The sequence below is a fragment of the Leucoraja erinacea genome, chromosome 8, assembly GCF_028641065.1.
Source record: "Leucoraja erinacea ecotype New England chromosome 8, Leri_hhj_1, whole genome shotgun sequence".
Classification (NCBI taxonomy): domain Eukaryota; kingdom Metazoa; phylum Chordata; class Chondrichthyes; order Rajiformes; family Rajidae; genus Leucoraja; species Leucoraja erinaceus.
In genome coordinates this window covers 53,093,825-53,115,179 of record NC_073384.1, presented here as the reverse complement: position 1 = coordinate 53,115,179, position 21,355 = coordinate 53,093,825, and positions in this window count along the sequence as shown.

Here is a 21,355-nt window from a genome sequence, read left to right as displayed (position 1 = left end):
AAGAGATTTAATAGGAATGTGAGGGGTAACTTTTTCACACAAAGTGTGGTGGGTGTATGGGACAAGCTGCCAGATGAGGTAGTTGAGGCTGGAACTATCCCAACATTTAAGAAACAGTTCGATAGGTACATGGATAGGACAGGTTTGGAGGGATATGGACCAAGCGCAGGCAGGTGCGACAAGTGAAGTTGGCCAGAGTAGGTAAGTTGGGCCGAAGGGCCTGTTTCAACACTTGTATCACTCTATGACTCTGTGACTCTTAGCTATGGAGCTGGCAGTGCATGTAGATGAAACATAGAAACATAGAAATTAGGTGCAGGAGTAGGCCATTCGGCCCTTCGAGTCTGCACCGCCATTCAATATGATCATGGCTGATCATCCAACTCAGTATCCCATACCTGCCTTCTCTCCATACCCTCTGATCCCCTTAGCCACAAGGGCCACATCTAACTCCCTCTTAAATATAGCCAATGAACTGGCCTCGACTACCCTCTGTGGCAGAGAGTTCTAGAGATTCACCACTGTGTGAAAAAAGTTCTTCTCATCTCGGTTTTAAAGGATTTCCCCCTTATCCTTAAGCTGTGACCCCTTGTCCTGGACTTCCCCAACATCGGGAGCAATCTTCCTGCATCTAGCCTGTCCAACCCCTTAAGAATTTTGTAAGTTTCTATAAGATCCCCTCTCAATCTCCTAAATTCTAGAGAGTATAAACCAAGTCTATCCAGTCTTTCTTCATAAGACAGTCCTGACATCCCAGGAATCAGTCAGTCTGGTGAAGACTTACGCAATACTCTGTACTCAAGTCAAGTCCCAAGTCTTTATGGCAATACACATGTCCTTCCTCAGATTTGGATACCAAAACTGCACGCAACCCTCCAGGTGTGGTCTCACCAAGACCCTGTACAACTGCAGTAGAACCTCCCTGCTCCTATACTCAACTCCTTTTGCTATGAAGAGGATGCGATGGACAAGGTGGACATATTTATATCCTGATCGATTTATTTACGCGAGATGCAAAGAGTAGATTCCTTTTCATGAGTTAGATGACTTCCTGGATGCTAACTGAAATTGTAGTGTCGAGGACATCCTACAACACTTCACTGCTCTCCTTTATCCTTCACCACTTCCATCTCTTTCTCTTCATAGTCCTTGTCCAAAGAGGCCGTGTTACCCTCGACTTATATCTCCAATCTTTGCTGGGGTGCAATGATCTGGGGTGCAGCGAACCATCACCATTGCTCTAGCAGCTGCCAGGCGCAGTGTTGATGGGCACTGCTGGATCGGTTGAGCACCTGAAGTGTATTTTAAGAGTGTTTGCTTGATGTCATTTCCTGCAGATTAGTGGCTTTGCTTAAACGCTGCTGAGCCTCATTGCTCGGCTTCCTCCGTGGAGTTGTCAGCAATGTTTTCAGTGGGTCGCCGTGGTCACCAGGAAGCTTTGAGGCATTGGGAGGTATAAATAGATCAGTGAGGGTGTACAAATGAGCCACAGGATGAATGAATCATGACAGCTGGCAAGGAATCCCGTACCCTTACGGAGAATAATCTCCTTATGGTTAGAAAGCACCTGGAGTGGAAGCCTCTATGATTGATGAGCAATCCTGGGTGGCCTGGACGTTTCTTGAGAACCGCAGTCTATGACACCCTTTCCCGAGCCAGCCAGAGCCACAACCCTGGGCGGTCGCTCCCTCTGACTGGTCTCGTTAGTGGCAAGGTTGATGTCATTGAAAGAATGAAAAGCATAAGCCCACCGCCTGATGCATTAGCGTATGGCCGACCACGTATTCTCATCTTCTTCTTCTTCTTCTTCGGCTGTCTCTTGGCATTGAGGATGGTGTGTTTCCATTCCGGTTCTGCAGGTTCTTAGGCCCATAAGCCTACCTGCAGTCCGTGCCTGGTGTGGCAGTAGGTGCTTGATGAGGCAGGATGGGGTTAGCTTGGGGTGTAGTGCATACTATAATTCAGCATGCTCCAAGCCTGGACTCAAGGTTATCTATGCCACCCTCAATGCACCTTCTCCATTTTGTCGGTCATGGCCGAGGGATCCCTATCAGCCTGTCATCAAAGAGATTTAGGTAATCTTTTGACATGACATAGTTCAGAATAGTGTGTGAATATCCACTGTCTGATATAGCAGACTATGGGCACATTTTGGTTTAGTTGAAAGATACAGCATGGAAAGAGGCCCTTCGGTCCACTGACATCATGCTGACCGTTGGTCACTGTTAACACCAGTTTTATGCTATACCACATTCTCAACTACACCGTACATATCAGCAACAATTTTACAGAGGCCAATTAACCTAAAAACCCACTTGTCTTTGGAATGTGGGAGGAAATCTGAACACCCAGATGAAATCCACGCGATCACAGGGAGAATGTACAAACTCGCCACAGAATACCAGCAGCACCACTGTACTGTCTACCCTCTTCTAGGGGAAAGCAATGATCTGCCACCATCTGTACACTGTGGATGGCTCTATTGTAATCATGTATTGTCTTTCCGTAGACTGGTTAACATACAACAAAAGCTTTTCACTGTACCTCAGTACTTCTGACAATAAATTAACCTCCAACTCAAACTCAAGTGACACCCTTATGCCCCTGTCCCACTTAGGAAACCTCTGGAGACTTTGCGCCCCACCCAAGGTTTCCTTGCAGTTCCCGGAGGTTGCAGGTGGTTGCCGGAGGTTGCAGGTAGTGGAAGCAGGTAGGGAGACTGACAAAAACCTCCGGGAACCGCACGGAAACCTTGGGTGGGGCGCAAAGTATCCAGAGGTTTCCGTTCAGGTTTCCTAAGTGGAACAGGGGCATTACCTTCCTCTGATACTTTTGTAGTTAAATGTCAAATGCGTTAAAAACTTTAGTTATTTCTTTAATACCAAATTGTTCAGGTAGTATGTAATTATAAACACCTTTCTTATAAATCTGTGTCTATTCATCCCTGGCAAACATGTGTTGGAGTAAATGTTGGTTAATGTTACAAACATCAGCCGGCAGCTAATGTAGAATGAATTCCATATGAAGCTGTTGCAATGTTTGAACATTTAACAAACTAGGGGCTGCAACATTTGTTTTACAAATCGCAATAGCTGGATTTTATATCAAGTCATCGTACTCTGAATATTTCTGGTTCATTGAGCGGTGTCATGCCTGAAACTTTCACAGATGTGAATTAATTATTGATGCTCTCAAATTGAATGATCCATAACCTATGTTATTTTCTTATTTCTTAAACTCATGTTATTATTTTTGTGGGTTCCCACTGTGGGAGGCACCACTTTATCTGCCAGCAGTTTTACTTTTTTGAACTTGCAGTACCCACATTCCTATTGCATTTGTAGAAACAAGGAACTGTAGATGCTGGTTTATGAACAAGGAGACACAAAGTGCTGGAGTTACTCAGCAGGTCAGGCAGCATCCCTGAAGAATACAGTTAGGTGACGTTTCAGGTCGGGACCCTTTTTCCCCATTGTATTTATTGTTCTCAAAGCAGCTGAAATTGATAAATATGATGAATCGAGCAATAGAATGAAAAAATCCATATATCTCAGATGTAAGCAAATCCATAATTCGGCTTTTACTTTCTGCTCCTCGGTAGAGAGGTCACATTAAGATAACTTTAATAGCTAAATGTGTCCAATTTGCATTTACTTGTTACAAAATGCTGCAGATGCTAGCATATTAAAAAAAGACCCAAAGTGCTGGAGTAACTCAGCGGATCAGGCAGCATCTCTGGAGACCATGGATAGGTTGCGACCCTTCTTCAGACCCAGATTGTAATCCTATTGTTTTATAATCATGTTGTTGAAACACAGTGAGGTCCAGTAATCTTTTTATTAGTATATTTACTCTTATATACTTGCAAAATCTATTTCCTATCCACAGCTCAACTGCATGCTTGCTCTGGGCCTGGTGCCAACGTCTCACTGCTCACAAGGTGTTGCTGAGTTGCTGGGACCAAAAATAAATGATCAGGAAGAGACTCGCCCCTGTTTCCATGGTACCTCCAAGTCAGCTTGTAGGACATGTGCTCATAGCAGTCCATCTGCTCAGCTGGAGGTTTCAGTAATGCTAGAACATAAAGCTTTATTGAATTGTTTTTTAAGTATGTAATAATATTGTTTTGTGGTTCCCATAGGATGTCAAAGTATGCTCTGCAGTTACAGTTACTATGGCAAGCTGTTGTCTTGCTACCTCCCAGGAGGTTTTCGTATTTAAAACTTCAGTTTAGTTTAGTTTATTATTGTCATGTGTACCGAGGTACAAGTGAAAGGCTTATAGACAAGACTATATATATATACATATACAAGATTAAGCCATCCAGCTCTCCTTTCAGCCCCTTATTTACATTCTTCTTCAGATGAACTATCATCCGATTTTCTCTACAATGGTGCACCACCATTCAGACCATGATCACAATGCTGCCCTGGTCTGATCAGCTGCCTGTATTCATCGCACCCTCGTCTGCTTGTTCAACGCTTTTAAAAACTATCGTGACGCAGACCTAGAGACTGTCCAACCTTTGCTCCACAATGGGATCAATCAGATACCTATGACAGCCCAGATCTTCACCTCGCCCCCTAACTCCGAGAGTAGCGCCTACATAAGTGCCAATCACCATTGTGCTCTGCTTCTATAAAAATGATTGAGGAATTTTAAACTGACCGAATTGCTGCATTGTTGATACATACTTTAATAATAGTGTCCTTGTCACCCTGTTTGGGTGGCAGTAGATACTCTTCAGCTATTTCTGTCTCCATTTTTCCACTTGCTCATTATCCAGTTTTACCTCAGCAACACTGTTCAGTTACGTTGCCCCCCTCCATCTAAAGTCGTCAAGAGCTACCGCCTCTATAGTAGTTACGATCCTCAGAGGTTGTACATCTGCTGCAATATTGCCTATCCTGTGATAACTAGACTAAAGGGCATTTTACCTAGAGACCTTATCATTACCATTTCTTTAGGTTTGTTCTCCAATCGCACCTTGATATGGTCCCCATCTTTTTAGACACCACTTCCATGCTGGTGACCATCCTTAAACAGAAACTCTACTGTTTTAAATAGTTTTACCTGAATTCTCTCAATTGCCCAGCGGCATCTTAATAAATCTTGCAACACTCGATCTAAAATATTGCATCTCTTTGCCTGACTCTTTAGTCTAACCACGTATTCACCAAACGTTTCCTCTACTCACAGGTTGCATGGGCCAAATTTGGAGATCTCAACGTTTTCTGATGGCAATGGATATGCCTTCCAAGAATGTTCAACGTGGCCTTGAATGAGACTTCATCCATAGTTTGAGGCACTGTTAGATTCATCAATGTCTCCTTCCCTTTCTTGGGTCCCACCTCGTTCCTTAAGCCTTTATTTTCCCCTTGCCTACTTTCACCAATCACCCACCTGCCTCTATCCCCCCCCCCCCCCCCCCCCCCCCCCCCCCCCCATTTCGCCTGCTCATCATCTTACAACCCTCTTTGGTCTGCCTGTCTCCTATTGGCCTGTCTTACTCCTCCTCCCTCCTCCGCTCATCTTTATACCAGCCACCATTCCTCTGCACTCTGAGTGCCGATGCAGGGTCTTGACCCGACACATCGTCAATACTGGCCCTCCCGCAGATGCTACTCGACTAGCTGTGCTCATCCACCAGTTTGTCTTGTGCTCTTCTTCTTGGGTATGGCTACATGAATCTGTTCAATTTACTACCCAGATATTGATTAACCTAAGGAGCATTTCAATTTGTCCCGTTTGCAGAGCAAACAGCTGAGAACAGGCATTCATCTCCAAATCACCCATGAATCTGACACAAGCATATCTGCAATCCCCATTCTCTTTTCCATTTGCATTGAATTATTGTCATGCTGTTTACTGAAGCAACAACATCCCATCCTCAAGGTTAATATAGTAACTATGTGCTTTATTATTGCTGCTGGGTATTAAAACAAATAATAAAAGTAATAATAAAACATCCTTTATTAAAGACAATAACTCTCAAATAAATAGAAGTATCTGGTACAAGAAGATAGACACAAAGTGCTAGAGTAATGACCCTGTCCCACTTAGGAAACCTGAACGGAAACCTCTGGAGACATTGCGCCCCACCCAAGGTTTCCGTGCGGTTCCCGGAGGTTTTTGTCAGTCTCCCTACCTGCTTCCACTACCTGCAACCTCCAGCAACCACCTGCAACCTCCGGGAACCACACGGAAACCTTGGGTGGGGTGCAAAGTCTCCAGAGGTTTCCGTTCAGGTTTCCTAAGTGGGACAGGGGCATTTAACTCTGCAGGTCCCGACCCAAAACATCGCCCATCCTTTTTCTCCAGAGATGCTGCCTGACCCGCTGAGTTACACCAGCATTTTTTGTCTATCTTCGGTATATACCAGCATCTGGGGTTCCTTTCTACACAGATTCTGGTACAATATGTGTCAAAGTCACATCATGTGATACTGTACTTAAAGATAGACTTACATACATTGCAGTGTACTTGATTATAAACATTAATACTATAATCTATGGTAAATGATAAGTTTTTTTGGCCTTTCATCACAGCGATGTGATGGATGTTTATGTAAATTATGTTGTGTCTTGGGTCTATTTGTCTTGAATCTTGAATCTTAAATATAAACAACATGTTTCCTGGGTTTAATATTTGACTGTTTATGCATATCCAAAGTAAAGTTGCTATTAAATATGTACATTTTATATTTGCAATTCACACTAATCGTGGAGCTCTGGTGTTAACAATAAATCCTTAATTGAAAAAATAATTCTTGATTATGAGGAGCCTGAATCTTTTAACATTTTAATTAATGAGTACTGTGAAAACTCCCCCCTAATACTGACTCCTTTTTTATTTATGGTTTTTAACACTGAAAAACTCTGTGTTTGCAATAAAGGTTATATTGTCTTTTGTCCATTTTACCATATGAAGGTAACCTTAAAAGTGGATATTGTGACTAGATTACAGACTGATACCGCAGAACACATTAGCCAGCACTCAAAACTCAAAGGGCTGAAGGAACTCAGCAGGTCAGGCAGCATCTGTGGGAGGAGTGGACAGACAAACAGTGCTCCGTGTCGGGACCCTTCTTCAGAACGAACAAGGGTCCAGATCCAAAACATCTTCGATCCTTTCTCTCCACAGATGCTGCTGATGTTATTGAGTTCACAGTCTTGCTTTCTTTATATTGGAGAAACCATACACGTTATGGAACAGTTGTTTTCTGTCCTTAGGGGCAACCCAGAGCTTCCTGTTACCACCCACTTTAATTTTCCATCCCACTCCCACCCTGACCCATGACTCTCAGCCAAGATCATATTGAATAGCGGTTCTGACTCGAAGGGCCGAAGAGCCTACTCCAGCACTTATGTTCTATGAGTGTTGCCTCCTGTACTGTGACAATGAGGCCCAATGTAAACCTGAGAAGCATCTGGGCATCTTTCCACCTTGTGGACTTGAATGCTGATGCTGAATTCTACAACCTCAGGTAACTTGATTTCTCCATGTAGAAACAAGGAACTGGCTCCACACACTGACTTAAAACAAGGCTGAAGCTGCATAATTTTCTGGCATCCATTCTTGGCCCGAGGTAGAGCAAAAAACAAAATCAACAAATGTGCAGGCAATAAAATAAAGTTAATCAGATCAAACCACTTTTACTGCAAAATATTAACATTTACTGGAAAAGGTTGGGGTGAGGGTGATCATTGGATGGTTAAGTTAGAAGGTGCTTTGCCAGGAGGACTGTTTAATTTTCACGGCTCGGTTTAATTCTCATGGACTCCATGTGTAAAAATGCTTCCCTTCCCTCAGCTGAAGAACACAAAATTGTACCATGGAGGATGGCGCAGTGGTAGCGTTACAGTGCCAGAGAACCGTGTTCGATCCTGACTACGGGTCTGTACTGAGTTTGCACGTTCTCCCCGTGACTGTGTGGGTTTTCTCCGGGATCTCCAGTTTTCTCCTACACTCCAAAGACGTATAGGTTTGTAGGTTAATTGGCTTGGTATAATTGTAAATAGAAGGAGTTTCTTCCCAGAGGCAATTCGGACTGTAAACGCCTATCTCACCAGGGACTAACTCTACTGAACGTTTTTCCTTCCATTATTTATTAAGTAAAAGAATATGTGTGTTATGATTGTGTTTATAATTTGTTTGGTTGTTTTGTTGTTTGTCTTTTGCACAAAAGTCCGCGAGCATTGCCACTTTCATTTCACTGCACATCTCGTATTTGTATGTGACAAATAAACTTGACTTGACTTGACTTGACTTGACTAGTGTATGTAGGATAGTGCTAGTGTGCGGGAATTGCTGGTAGGTGTGGGCTTGGTGGGCCGAAGGGCCTGTTTCCACGCTGAATCTCTAACTTAAAAACTAAATATAATGTTTTTTGCAAAATAAATATGACAACTTTGCTTCAGCATTACAATAAGGATTCATTTTTCGCCATAAATATCCTAAATTTGTATTCACAGCACGAGCATCAGGAGTCATTTCAGATCCACCCAAAAGACAACAATCCAGTTTGCTATATTTAGACATTAATCTCAAATGAAACATCTTCAGCATAGTTTTACGGGCTGTATGAAATTTAACAAGTAAAATGTAGAAAAAGATTGTGTAGATAAATTAATCCCTCCAATCTGGTGCCTATTTGCAGAATACACAAAGATAAATTGTTATATTTCTTGAAACAAATCCAGAATCTTGAATAGGAAGAACCAGAACCATTTGAGGTTTCATAAATAATGTCAAGTGATTTGGTTTCAAACCTGGTTAAGTGACTATTGAGCATGCAATGTACCAGATATGGCCGCAGTCACCAAAACCCCTGTTACCACCCGAACCTCGCTGAGTACCCGCCGCACCCGCAGGATAACTTCCTCCAGGTTCGGCGTCTGCAATAGCTCAACATAGACTGTGAACACAGTGACTGATCTACAAGAACCAACCTGGATCCTCTGCTACTGTCATTATTTCTGCAAAATGGTGTCTTTCAACTGCTCAATTAGAGATTAAGGGGATAACTTTGTTCACACATAAGCCACGTGCTGCAGCCAATGGCTTCATACTCTTCAGTACATTTGGTTATGAGACCCTCAGTGGAACTGCAAGAGAGCAACTGCAAGCACAGATGTTGAAGGATATAATTGTCCTTTAAAACGCTTGCCAATATTCTTTCTACTGTGAAATATTCCATTAATTGTCTTGGTTAGTAAGTAGTGAACTTCAAATCAAAACGGAACACGTCGGGAAGACTCAGCAGGTCAGGCTCCATCTGTGTGAAGAGAAACATGTTCATGTTTCATGTTTTATGTGGAAGCCCCTTTGCCAAAACTGGGAAGTAAGGAGAGAAAATAAGTTTGTGTAGCAGCAGGAACGGTAGAGGAGGATGTCTCTGATTTAGTAAAACAGGGGGTGACCACGGAGATAGGTGTAAATAAGGCTGTCTGGTCAATGAGTGAATGGGAGCAGTCAGAGAGTAAGAACAGAGAACGTAGATGAAACATAACCAATCTATGTTCTCCAGAGATGCTGCCGGGCATCCTGTGTTACTCCAGCACATTGTGCTTTTTTCTACCGCTGATTAATACTGCACTTTTTCAGAATATGTGCTTATAACCTGCTCAATGGCTCAATATCATCTGTTAGTAAATGTAGATGGCATGGCAATATGTTGTTGAGAAGTTTTTAACTACCTTAATCATTTTATTGAACAAGATGTTGCATAAATGTTTCTGAACAGTGTCTCCTTCCTGTCCAGATGGTATTTTGACAGGCAGTTTGTCATGTTCACCATGAGCTTCACCATATCAAATTGCGTTGTTGTTAATTGTTACAGGTGCCGGGAGGACTGTATTAATCCTGATAAATATGTGAACACTTATCATATTTCACCGAGAGTTATAATATAGATGAAATTAGAAACAAAATCTGTTCAGCTATTAATGGTCTACTTCTGTAATGTCAGCAGCTGGAACATGAAATGAAGGTACTTAGTTTTGTGTAACTGATGTATTCTTGTGTTCAGAAACAGACACAAAAAGCTGGAGTAACAGCAGGTCAGGCAGCATCTCTGGAGAAAATAAATCGGTGACGACTTGGGTCGAGACTCCTTTTTCGGACTCAAGAGGCCCTCCTTGTGTTCGTTGTCTTTCAAAAACTCTGCAGGCCACTTACAATATAGCACATTTTCCTTTGCAATGGTGGAAAATGGTTGCTGGAGATGGCAATGAGCAGAACTATATGACCGGAATGTATATCTACAAAAGAAAAATACAGAGGAAATCTAAAGTCAAATAAGAAATGCTGGAAATACACAGCAGACCAAGGAGTGTCTATAGAGAGAGAGAGAGAAAATGACCTCATCAGAACCGAACAAAGTTAAACATGGAACAGAAAAAAGAAGAGAACAGCACATAATCAGACCCTTTGTCCTACAATGTTTGTGCCAAACATAATGCTAAGATAAATTAATCTCATTTATCTGCACATGATTCATATCCCTCCATTCCCTGCATATTCTTGTGCCTATCAAATAGCCTCTTAAACACCACTATTTTATTTGCCTTTACCACTACCCCTAGCGGAATGTTCTAGGCACTCACCGCCCTCTGAGTAAAAAAACTTGTCACGCACATCTCATTTAAACTTCACCACTTTCACCTTAATGCAATGCCTTCTAGTCTTTATATTTCCACTCTGGGATAAAGGTTCTGACTGCCTACACTGAAAACGGAACCTTTTACTGTATTTCTCACTTCACAGATATTGATTAGTCTATTGAGTATATTTTATATATCTTATATTTCATCTTATAATAAATACTGTAATGAATTCATTAAAAAATCCTCTTCAGCAAGTAATGCTTTCAAACCTGAAGAGTTTCAGTTTAACTATTAAAATTATTTCTGAAAAGTTCATTTCTTCCCCCTTGGACAATATCTATATTATCAGCTGCGTGGGCATCATTCCAGCACAATAGTATACATTGCGTTCCTTTAAATAGCACAGTTCAAAAGGCAGTTGTTGCTTCCAGTCTGGTTAGTGTTGATAGATAAAATAGCCTGTGTTAAATCACTACATTTTGGACATCTATTTCTGAAGTGGATGTAATACAATCAGAGAGAGATTCAGCACAAACAATGGTCCTTTGGCCACACCTATCATCAAATACCCGTTTATACCAATCCTATTTCATTTTCCTCACCAATACCTCTGGAATCTCCCCTCACCTACACACCAGGGACCAGCTAACCTAACAACCTGCATGGGATATGGGAAGAGCTAGGAGCAACACCATCTAACCAGGTTCTCCAGAATGCTGCCTGACCCGCTGAGTTACTCCAGCATTTGGTGTTTTTTCTTGCACCTGGAGTTATCCCATAGGGTCACAGGAATGAACAGATACCACACCGTCTGCATTGGAGATTAGAACTGAACACAGGTCACTGACACCAGGAGGCAGTGGCTCCACTATCTGTTCCACTGTTCAGGTCCTGAACATCCATACTATTCTGCATCAAGAAGTGTTGATAAATAACAGCTACATCGGTAGAAACAAGGAACTGGAGTTGCTGGTTAACATATTGGTGTTTACAGCTCATTTAATGATAATACTCTCAATGCTCACCTTTAAACAATCCAGATTATTCATTTTAGAAACAAAGATCTCTCCAGATACTATTTAAACCTCTCATCCCAGTTCTATTTCAGTGCAGGGCTGGATGAGCACAACTCCAGCACCTATGTGACTGTGGAATGACAAGTTGAAGTGATACATATTGAAACAAAACGAACTGTAGGGATGCTGGTTTGGTGCGCTGATACCCAAGAAGATCATTGGACACAAGGAAGTGCAGGAGTAACTCAGGGACGGGTCAGACCGCAACTCTAGCGAAAAAGGATGGACGATGTATCAATTCTTCCATTATATTTTTAGTCCATAATTTATGGAAAGATACCGATCGCAAAGGAATGTAACAATTACAATTACTCATCCTACACTGAACAGCTTGCAAATACACTGCTGATGAGACAGTAGTTACTGAATAAATCGCTTCTTTGTTCCATTACACTGACAATGACAATTAAAATTTGGTCTTCCGCACGCCAACAATGACAATTAAAATGAATCTGTATATAATGTTATGCGTCAGGCAGTGCGAATATTCTACCCATATATTTTTATATATTCACGAACAAACAATAAAACTGAACATATATATGCTGATATATATGATATTGTGTTCCATTTGGTATAGCATGTTATGTAATTATGTTGTGTATGCATGTGCGTGTGAATGCGTGTGTGCATGTGCGTGCGTGTGTGAGTGTGAGTGTAAAATAACAACATTCCTTCTTGCATTTGTTGTGCAGTTGCAATCAGCTCAGTGGGTCAATTTATGTTATGCTTCGTACCCTTCTTACTGGCCCTCAATATTGCCATCTTCTTGAACAAATACATGTTTTATATCCTAACAAAAGGAACATATTAGTGAGTGCAGTCAAGCATAAGACTCAAACAAATTCCCAGATCCTTGGATGATAAACATGTTATTTCAGAATGCTTGGCAGCCAGAGTTACTTATCTTTGATCAACTGGTGAATGCTGTCCTTCACAAGGATAGAATAATCCTAATTCTATTCCCAATTACACACCGATATACCCTCTGTGGCCAACATTCCTGGCGGAGCCTCTGTGTGGTTTATTATCCCATTCAGTACACTACAGAAATGCATCAGCAACTGTTTACATCAGAAATTTGTGAAGTACACAGTGAACTCCTTAAAATGGTTTGCAGTCAATTGCAACTTTATTGCTGCTGACTGGAAGAAGAATGAATGACTTATACTTTTAGTGAGACTACATTTAATTCCTAATCCTCATACAGAATCACCCTCACCTTTCCAATGCAAAAATAACTGGTGCGGATTGTTGAATACCAGATGGTGGGAAGACACACAGATAGTGGATTATCCCAATACCTAGTTAGTAGAAACAAAGAATTGTAGATAGACACAAAAAGCTAGAGAAACTTAGCCGGTCAGACAGCATCTCTGGAGAAAAGGAATAGGTGACGTTTCGGGCCGAGACCCTTCTTCAGTTTGAGAGTCTGGGGAAAGGGAAACGAGAGCTATAGACGGTGATACAGAGAGATATAGAACAAATGAATGAGAGATATGCAAAAAGTAACAATGACAAAGGAAACAGTCCTTTGTAGTGGGTGTACACAAAGGATACAAAGTGCTGGAGTAACTCAGCAGGTTAGGCAGCATCTCTAGAGAACATGGATAGGTGATGTTTCGAATCGGGACCCTTCTTCAGACAGATTGTAGTAAGGAAGAAAATGTCGCCCATTAGCTTTGCTATGCTACTCTGTTCAGTCTTTGCTGCATATCTACTGATAAATTTATCAAAGACAAAAGAATCATCCTTGAGTTGTCCAAGAAGGAACTGCAGATGCTGGAAGATCGAAGGTACACAAAAATGCTGGAGAAACTCAGCGGGTGCAGCAGCATCTATGGAGCAAAGGAAATAGGCGACGTTTCGGGCCAAAACCTTTCTTCAGACTGATGGGGGGTGGGGGGGAGAAGGAAGGAAAAAGGGAGGAGGAGGCTAGAATCATCCTTGATCTCTGTCACAATGTTCAACATATTTCGGTTGTTGATATTTTGCATGGTTCAGTGTAGGCCAATTAGTATTTTTCTATTGACTGTACATTTGTGAGATTGCCTCATAATCATGTACTGTAGGTTTCCAAATCATACCATTAAGTGGTTGGATGCGGTAATTTTTTGTCATATGTTTTATGGCAAAGTATAATAGAGATTCAATCTATTATGACTTTCCTGACAGTTTTGTTATATAAGTATTCATTGTTAAGCCTGACACCTTTTGTTACCAGTGCAGTTGCAATTGTTTGGAGATGTTGCCAGCTCTGCCTTCATTTAGAGAGGGATTATCAATATTTGTATCCAAGGTTTTGAAGCAAACAAACTGTGAAATCTGCCCCTAAAGTGAGATGCTTCATCACTCCTACAGCAGACCCAGCCTGGCACAGAACTGTGAGCAGATTCCTCAGGCTCACAATCTCCATACGGACCATGCCAAGTACGATGATGGGCTGCTGCCAGAAAACCAGGGGAGCTCAGCAACAGGATCACTGCCCTCCCTTCCACAATGGTGCTCGGTTCTGCCAGCCCCTGGTTATTCCCCTCCCCCTCCCACTTCTCCTTGCTCACTATTCATGGCTGTTGCATTGCTAGCCATGAGATGCAGAATATTTTCCATCTCAGCACAGACCTGCGAACAACAACTGTTTCTATTAACTGGGCAAAGTGCAACACTCTCATATTGTGGTTCATTCATAGAAAAATGTTAACACATTAGAACATCGCTTAAACATATCGCTTAATACTTTGAGGCTTGTTGGCATATGGTCTAACTTACGTCAAAACTTAAGTCAACTTTAAGTTGGCTGAGATTGCTTTCTGACAAGATACAGAATCTCTTTTTGTCCAATGAAAGGATAGGATAATGGGCTAGAAATTCAATTCCAAACCATTAATTGATTTACCACCATAGAATTAAAAATAATTTCTGCACAGACCAAAATGCAATCACTTCCAGGCTATTTCCAGGCTCTGTGGGATTTTGACTGGTCGTTTCCGGACATGGTTACCTTGCATCCAGCTCCTTCTACATAATGGGGCACACAGAGTAACTTTGTTCCTGTGCCACTCTTTCCGTGTATTCGAGGAGAGCTTGGGTTTCCTTTCCCCCGAAGTGCCCATTGTTGGATTCTCTTGGGCAAGGATCGTTGCCCATAAATTAATGGTCCGATTGTGTGGGAATGAACTGCAAATGCTGGTTTACACCGAGGATAGACACAGACTGGAGGTAGGATAAGGTACAGAACAAATCAGAGCCAGCACCGAGGACCAAAGGAAGGTGGAGCCCACAATGGTGCATTGTTGGCTGTGGAGGCGGTGATAACGAAGGGATACGAATAGTGAAACTTGCAGGCCGACTAGGGTGAGAGAGGGATGGAGAGAGAGGAATGCAAAGATAACTTGAAATTGGAGAAATCAATATTCATATGGCTGGGTTTTAAGCTGCCCAAGCGAAATATGAGGTATTGTTCCTCCATTTTTGTGTGTGGCCTCATTCTGACAGTGGAGGAAGCTCCACAACCAACAATGGACCATTGTGGGCTCCACCTTTCCTAGGTCATCGGTGCTGGCTCTGATTTGATCTGTATCTTTTCATACCTCTAGTTTCGCTCTCCCCTGACTTGCAGTCTGAAGAAGGGTCTCGACCTGAAACCATCTATTCCTTTTCTCCAGAGATGCTGCTTGACCCGCTGAGTTACTCCATCATTTTGTGTCCATCTAATTGCCCTGCTCTGCAGGTATGGATAGTGGGTGGATAGTGGATAGATTGGTATAAAGAGGAAGTGAATGAAGAATGGCATAATGGAGGCAGATTCTGCAGAGGCCTTCAAAACAGAACCATATAACCACAGAACCATATAATATAGAAACAGGCCCTTCAACCCACCACATCCATGCCGACCTCTGTCCATCTGCACCAACGGAAGTATATTCAAAGAGTCATAGAGAAATACAGCACAGAAACTGGCCCTTCAGCCCGCTGCATTCATGCCAACCTCTGTCCATCTGCAGAGGTTTTTTGTGTCTATCTTCAGTTTAAACCAGCATCTGTAGTTCCTTCTTACATACTCCTTCAGAGATGCTGCCTGCCCCACTGAGTTACTCCAGCACTTTGTGTTCTTGGCAAGATTCCAGAATCTGCAGTTCCTGAGAAAGGCTTCAGGTGGAACTGGGGCATGCTCGGACAGAGTTAAGATGGGCAGACAGACGTCTTCTAACCTTCCAAGGATTCCCTAATTCTCTGCTTGTTGTCATTTTGCTGCTTTGTGTCTTTCATTCTACCAATTAGCGGCCACCAGAATTCCAGGCAAACATATTTGCTTCCGAATCTCTTCTCCAAAAGCAGTATTTTTGTCAGTCAAAGAGCTAAAATCTATTTTAATTTTGAAACAAATCCATTTTTTTTTAAGCAATGGTTATAATTGTACTCAAACTTAAAATAAACTAGGACATTAAATGGGGATCTCCAAGCCAAATCAATGTGAATGACCTACATAAGAAGATAAAAGTCACTGAAAAAGGACCATGACACATTCCTGCTTTCTTATTACTTGTGGTAAAAGTTCAAAGAGGATTATCTGGAAAGGAAATGGAGAAAAAATAAGAGCTTCGGGACATAATTCACAAGAGATAAGCAGGGTTACTGGTTATAACTTGAAATAATACAATATTTCTAAGCAATGTTTGATTAGTTCCAGTATTCCTCAAAAGAAAAAGGATCAAGATAGTCATTGTTGGTGATGCCGGTAAAAGCAAATGTTTGTTGATTTTCTTGGCAAGCCATCACATCCCTGTTGCATTTTAAATTATTGTGAAATAACAAACACTGAGCAACATAACTCTTGGTTTTTGACCAAATAGTTAAGTACTGCCATCACCATGCTAAATCCTCCCGTTTGTTAAATGATCTGTTTCTTTCTGTTCTGGATCCCAGCACCCCTCCCAATGATCAAACAGCCAATAGTTTATTACTCATTGCTTTAAAAGTGCATAGAAACTGAACATCTAAAATACAATCTTTACAAATTGATTTTTCAAATGTCAAAAACTAGAGAGCATAGCTTTAAGGTGAGAGGAGCACGATTTTTACAGGGTGGGTACATGGAACGCGCTTCCAGGAGCGGTGGTGGAGGCAGATATGATAGTGGTGTTTAAGAAGCTTTGAGATAGGCACATGGATATGCAGGGAAAGGAGGGGTATAGATCAGGTGCAGATAAATGAAGTTTGTTTATTTTGGCATTGCGTTCAGCACAGACATTGTGGCCGAAGGGCATGTTCCTGTGCTGTACTTTTCGATATTCTTTAAGGAGGCGGAGAGGAGAGCTCTTCAGCGCGTCGTCCACAGAGCGCAGAGGATTATTGGGACACAGCTACCAGCCTTGGAGGGCATCTACCACACACGGTGCCTCAGGAAGGCCGTCAGCATCCATAAAGACTCCTCACACCCTTGTAATGGACTGTTCGAACTACTTCCCTCCAGCAGACGTTACAAGGCCTTCTACACCCGAACCTCCAGACTCAGAAACAGCTTTATTCCCAGAGCTATAGCGGCTCTGAACCGGCCCTGCTGAGTGCCCCCCATCCCCCCCGGACTGTCTCCCTCGGATGGTCACGTCACACAACTTATTTATTTATTTTACTTTTCTTTTACATCAGTTGGAAGCTGCATACTAAATCTCGTTGCACTGATGTGCAATGACAATAAAATATATTATTATTATTATTATTATTATTAATAATTGGTGGTCTTTTTCGCGGGAGCTCTTTCAAAATTGACTGTGCTCTGTGCTGTTGACTGTGCTCTGGCTCTGCTCCATTTCAGGGAGTTCTGAGGGGGTTGGTGAAGTCAATGCAGGACAAAAGATGGGGCAGGAGGAGGTTGACATGGAGCTTGGGAGGTGACGTGCACCTTCCACCGTTTACATGGACTGCTGTATGTAAATGGATTCAAGGTTCTTATTGCCTACTGAGGCATCGGGGATGATTCCAGGTTCGGCAATGACTACATCAACACTCACAGCAGGGGGAACGGCATATGTTCTATTTATTCTTGCCCAGATGCACAGACTCTCTTGCCCAGAGTAGATTAATCGTGGACCACAGGACATATGTTTAAGGTGAAGGGGAAAAGATTTAGTAGGAATCTGAGGGGTAACTTTTTCACACAAAGGATGGTGGGTGTATGGAACAACCCGCCAGAGCAGGTAGATGAGGCTGGGACTATCACAACATTTAAGAAGCAGTTAGACAGGTACATGGATTGGACAGGTTTGGAGGAATATGGGCCAAACACGGGCAGGTGGGACAAGTGTAGCTGGGACATGTTGGCCGGTTTGGGCAAGTTGGGCTGAAGGACCTGTTTCCACACTGTGACTCTACAGAGGCGAGAAAGTCCTTGACTGCATGGGGGTGCTGTCCCTCGTCATCAGGGAACATGTGCCAATCTCAGGCTTGTCCTGGTAGCTCAGTTCTGGTCTCGAAGGATGAGGTATGGCGATTTCAAGCCTCTCCCTGCAGTTCACTCTTTTCCTCGGGATCTGGCTTCAATCAATAATGTTGAAATCATTTAGTTTGGACATTTTGTTATTTTGAATGCTGCTAAATATCAGGGTTTTGCAAACATGACTTTGGCCACGTTATCAGCCATCTCAAGTAAGGGGCATGAGTTGGAAGCTTCATAGACAGGTCCCCTCCCCTTGATGCATTGGTTACCCTCTTGCATGCTTCATTGTCATTAGAATCTGGATGCTATCGTTCAGCAATTGAAGATGCCGGATGTCCACAAGGTAATTGTGTTCCTAATATGTACATCAGTGGACAATGCAGTGGAATTACTGCCTATTGGAAAAGCCAGGATGTAGGTTGGGAATGAAATTCACTGCAAGGGGTAGTGTAAAATGCACAGAACACATTTGGTAATGAACATTAGTTAAGTGAGTATTACAGGGGTCAATTCAGGACAACAGAGCATCAACTGTGCCTTCATCCAAATAATATAACCTTGTTTAATAATGTGAGGTCATTCAGTATTTGCTGAAGTGTTCTCCCAGCACATGATGTGCTGATGCTGGGAGGAACATGTAAAAGAAGAAATATAAATAATAACTAAGCAAAGAGCACAGCACGAGGGATGAAATATGCTTTTGAGGTATGATCGTAAATGAGAGAGGCTGGGTGGTCCAACAGCCAGTCAGGAAAAAGTGAGATCAAACTTGCTGATTATAATGAATTATAATGAATAACTCTCTGTTATACAGTGATACAGTGTGGAAACAGGCCCTTCGGCCCATCTTGCCCTCACCGGCCAACATGTCCCAGTTACACTCATACTACCCACCAGCATTTGGTCCATATCCCTCCAAACTTGTCCTATCCATGTACCTGTCTAACTGCTTCTTAAATGTCTCAGCTACCCCTCTGGCAGCTTGTTTCATACACCCACCACCCTTTGTGTGAAAAAGTTACCCCTCAGATTCCCATTAAATCTTTCCCCCTTACATTAAACCTATGTCCTCTGGTCCTCGATTCACCTACTCTTGGCAAGAGACTCTGTGCATCCAGCCAATCTATTCCTCTCATGATCTTATACACCTCTATAAGAACACCCTGCATTCATCTGCACTCCAAGGAATAGAGTCCCAGCCCATTCAACCTCTGCCTATAGCTCAGACCCTCTAGTCCTGGCAACATCCTCGTAGATCTTCACTGTACCTTTTCCAGCTTGATTCTTTACTGATAATTTACCAATGACTTGGGCACCAATTGTGCGTCCCACAGTGACACTATGGGCCACAGGAGCCAGCACGAGCTTAATCGGATCAGCAACGTTGTAATCTTCCAGACACATTAGAAAAGCGGTAGAGTTCAGCCCTCATAGTCATAGAGCTGCACAGCATGGAAGCAAACCCTTCAGCCCACATTGTCCATGCTGACCAAGTTGGAATACTAGTCTATTCTCATCTGCCCGTGTTTGACCCATATCCCTCTAACTCTTTCTTGTCCAAATGTTTTTTGGAAAATCATAATTGCAGCCACATCCTCTGGCAGCTCATCCCAGATACGGACTAATCCCAGAGGTAAAAATATCCCTGAGTTACCAACTTAAATCTATCCCCTCTCACCTTATGCCTATGCCCTCTAGTTTTAGAATCCTCCACAATTAGAAAAAAAATGTGAATGTTCACTTTATCCATGGCCCCTCATGATTTTGTATATTTCAATAAGGCCATACCTGAACCTCCTCTGCTTCAAACAAAATAATCCCAGTCTAAGATAGACACACAAAGCTGGAGTAACTCAGCGGGACAGGCAGCATCTCTGGATTATCTACATTATCCTTATACCATTCTCTACTCTTGGAAGTCTTTTGCTTATACAAGCCCATCGGCGATTATCCAGCATCCTTGGTTCCAGAGCCTTTCTGGATTATATGTTTTTCCAGACCAACAGATCACGGCCTCTGAGCAGAGTCCAACAGTCCTGGTCCACCTAGTCCGCTGAGGAGCCAGGATACCGGCCCGCAAACTAAGCCTCAGATGTCGGCTATCAGAATGGATCTGCCGGCTCTGGCTGAGCCAGAGTTCCAGAACCTTGGCCCTAAGGAGCAAAATTCTACCAACTGATCATAGAAACATAGAAACATAGAAATTAGGTGTAGGAGTAGGCCATTCGCCCCTTCGAGCCTGCACCGCCATTCAATATGATCATGGCTGATCATCCAACTCAGTATCCCGTACCTGCCTTCTCTCCATACCCCCTGATCCCCTTAGCCACAAGGGCCACGTCTAACTCCCTCTTAAATATAGCCAATGAACTGGCCTCGACTACACTCTGTGGCAGAGAGTTCCAGAGATTCTCTCTGTGTGAAAAAAATCAACGGATAAGTCCCGATTAGGTAGAGATTGGCGCCTTGGCGCCACATTTTCAGGTGGACTTCCGGAAGGGATTTCAAGTGGGCTATCATAATTTTGTTCAGAATAAGGGAGGCGCCGGATATATTCACCGGTAAATCGGTGGTGGACCTGTAGTTTATCCTTCAGCAGTACCTGCATGTACAAACTAACAAATCTCACAGAAGTGGGGATTCTGAGCTGAAAAACTGTTAGTTTGGTTTAATGGAACTTTGTTGGAGTAATGACTGAGATGATTTGAAATATTATTGTAATGCAAATAATTTCATTGGACATTGTCACACATCTACTATATTCATTATGTGAAAATGTAAACAACTATGTAAGAAATTCATAGGTGCCTTGTTAGTGTAATTTTGGTAAACGTGTTAATGAATAAATGTTGACTAACCTTAATTCAGCAAATACAATAAAATAATCATATCTAGATCTGTGAATAACTTTCTACTAGCAGCAGGCAGTAAAGAGGGCGAATGGTATGTTAGCTTTCATTGCAGAAGGATTTGAGTATAGGAGCAGGGAGGTTCTACTGCAGTTGTACAGGGTCTTGGTGAGACCACACCTGGAGTATTGCGTACAGTTTTGGTCTCCAAATCTGAGGAAGGACATTATTGACATAGAGGGAGTGCAGAGACGGTTCACCAGACTGATTCCTGGGATGTCAGGACTGTCTTACGAAGAAAGACTGGATAGACTTGGTTTATACTCTCTAGAATTTAGGAGATTGAGAGGGGATCTTATAGAAACTTACAAAATTCTTAAGGGGTTG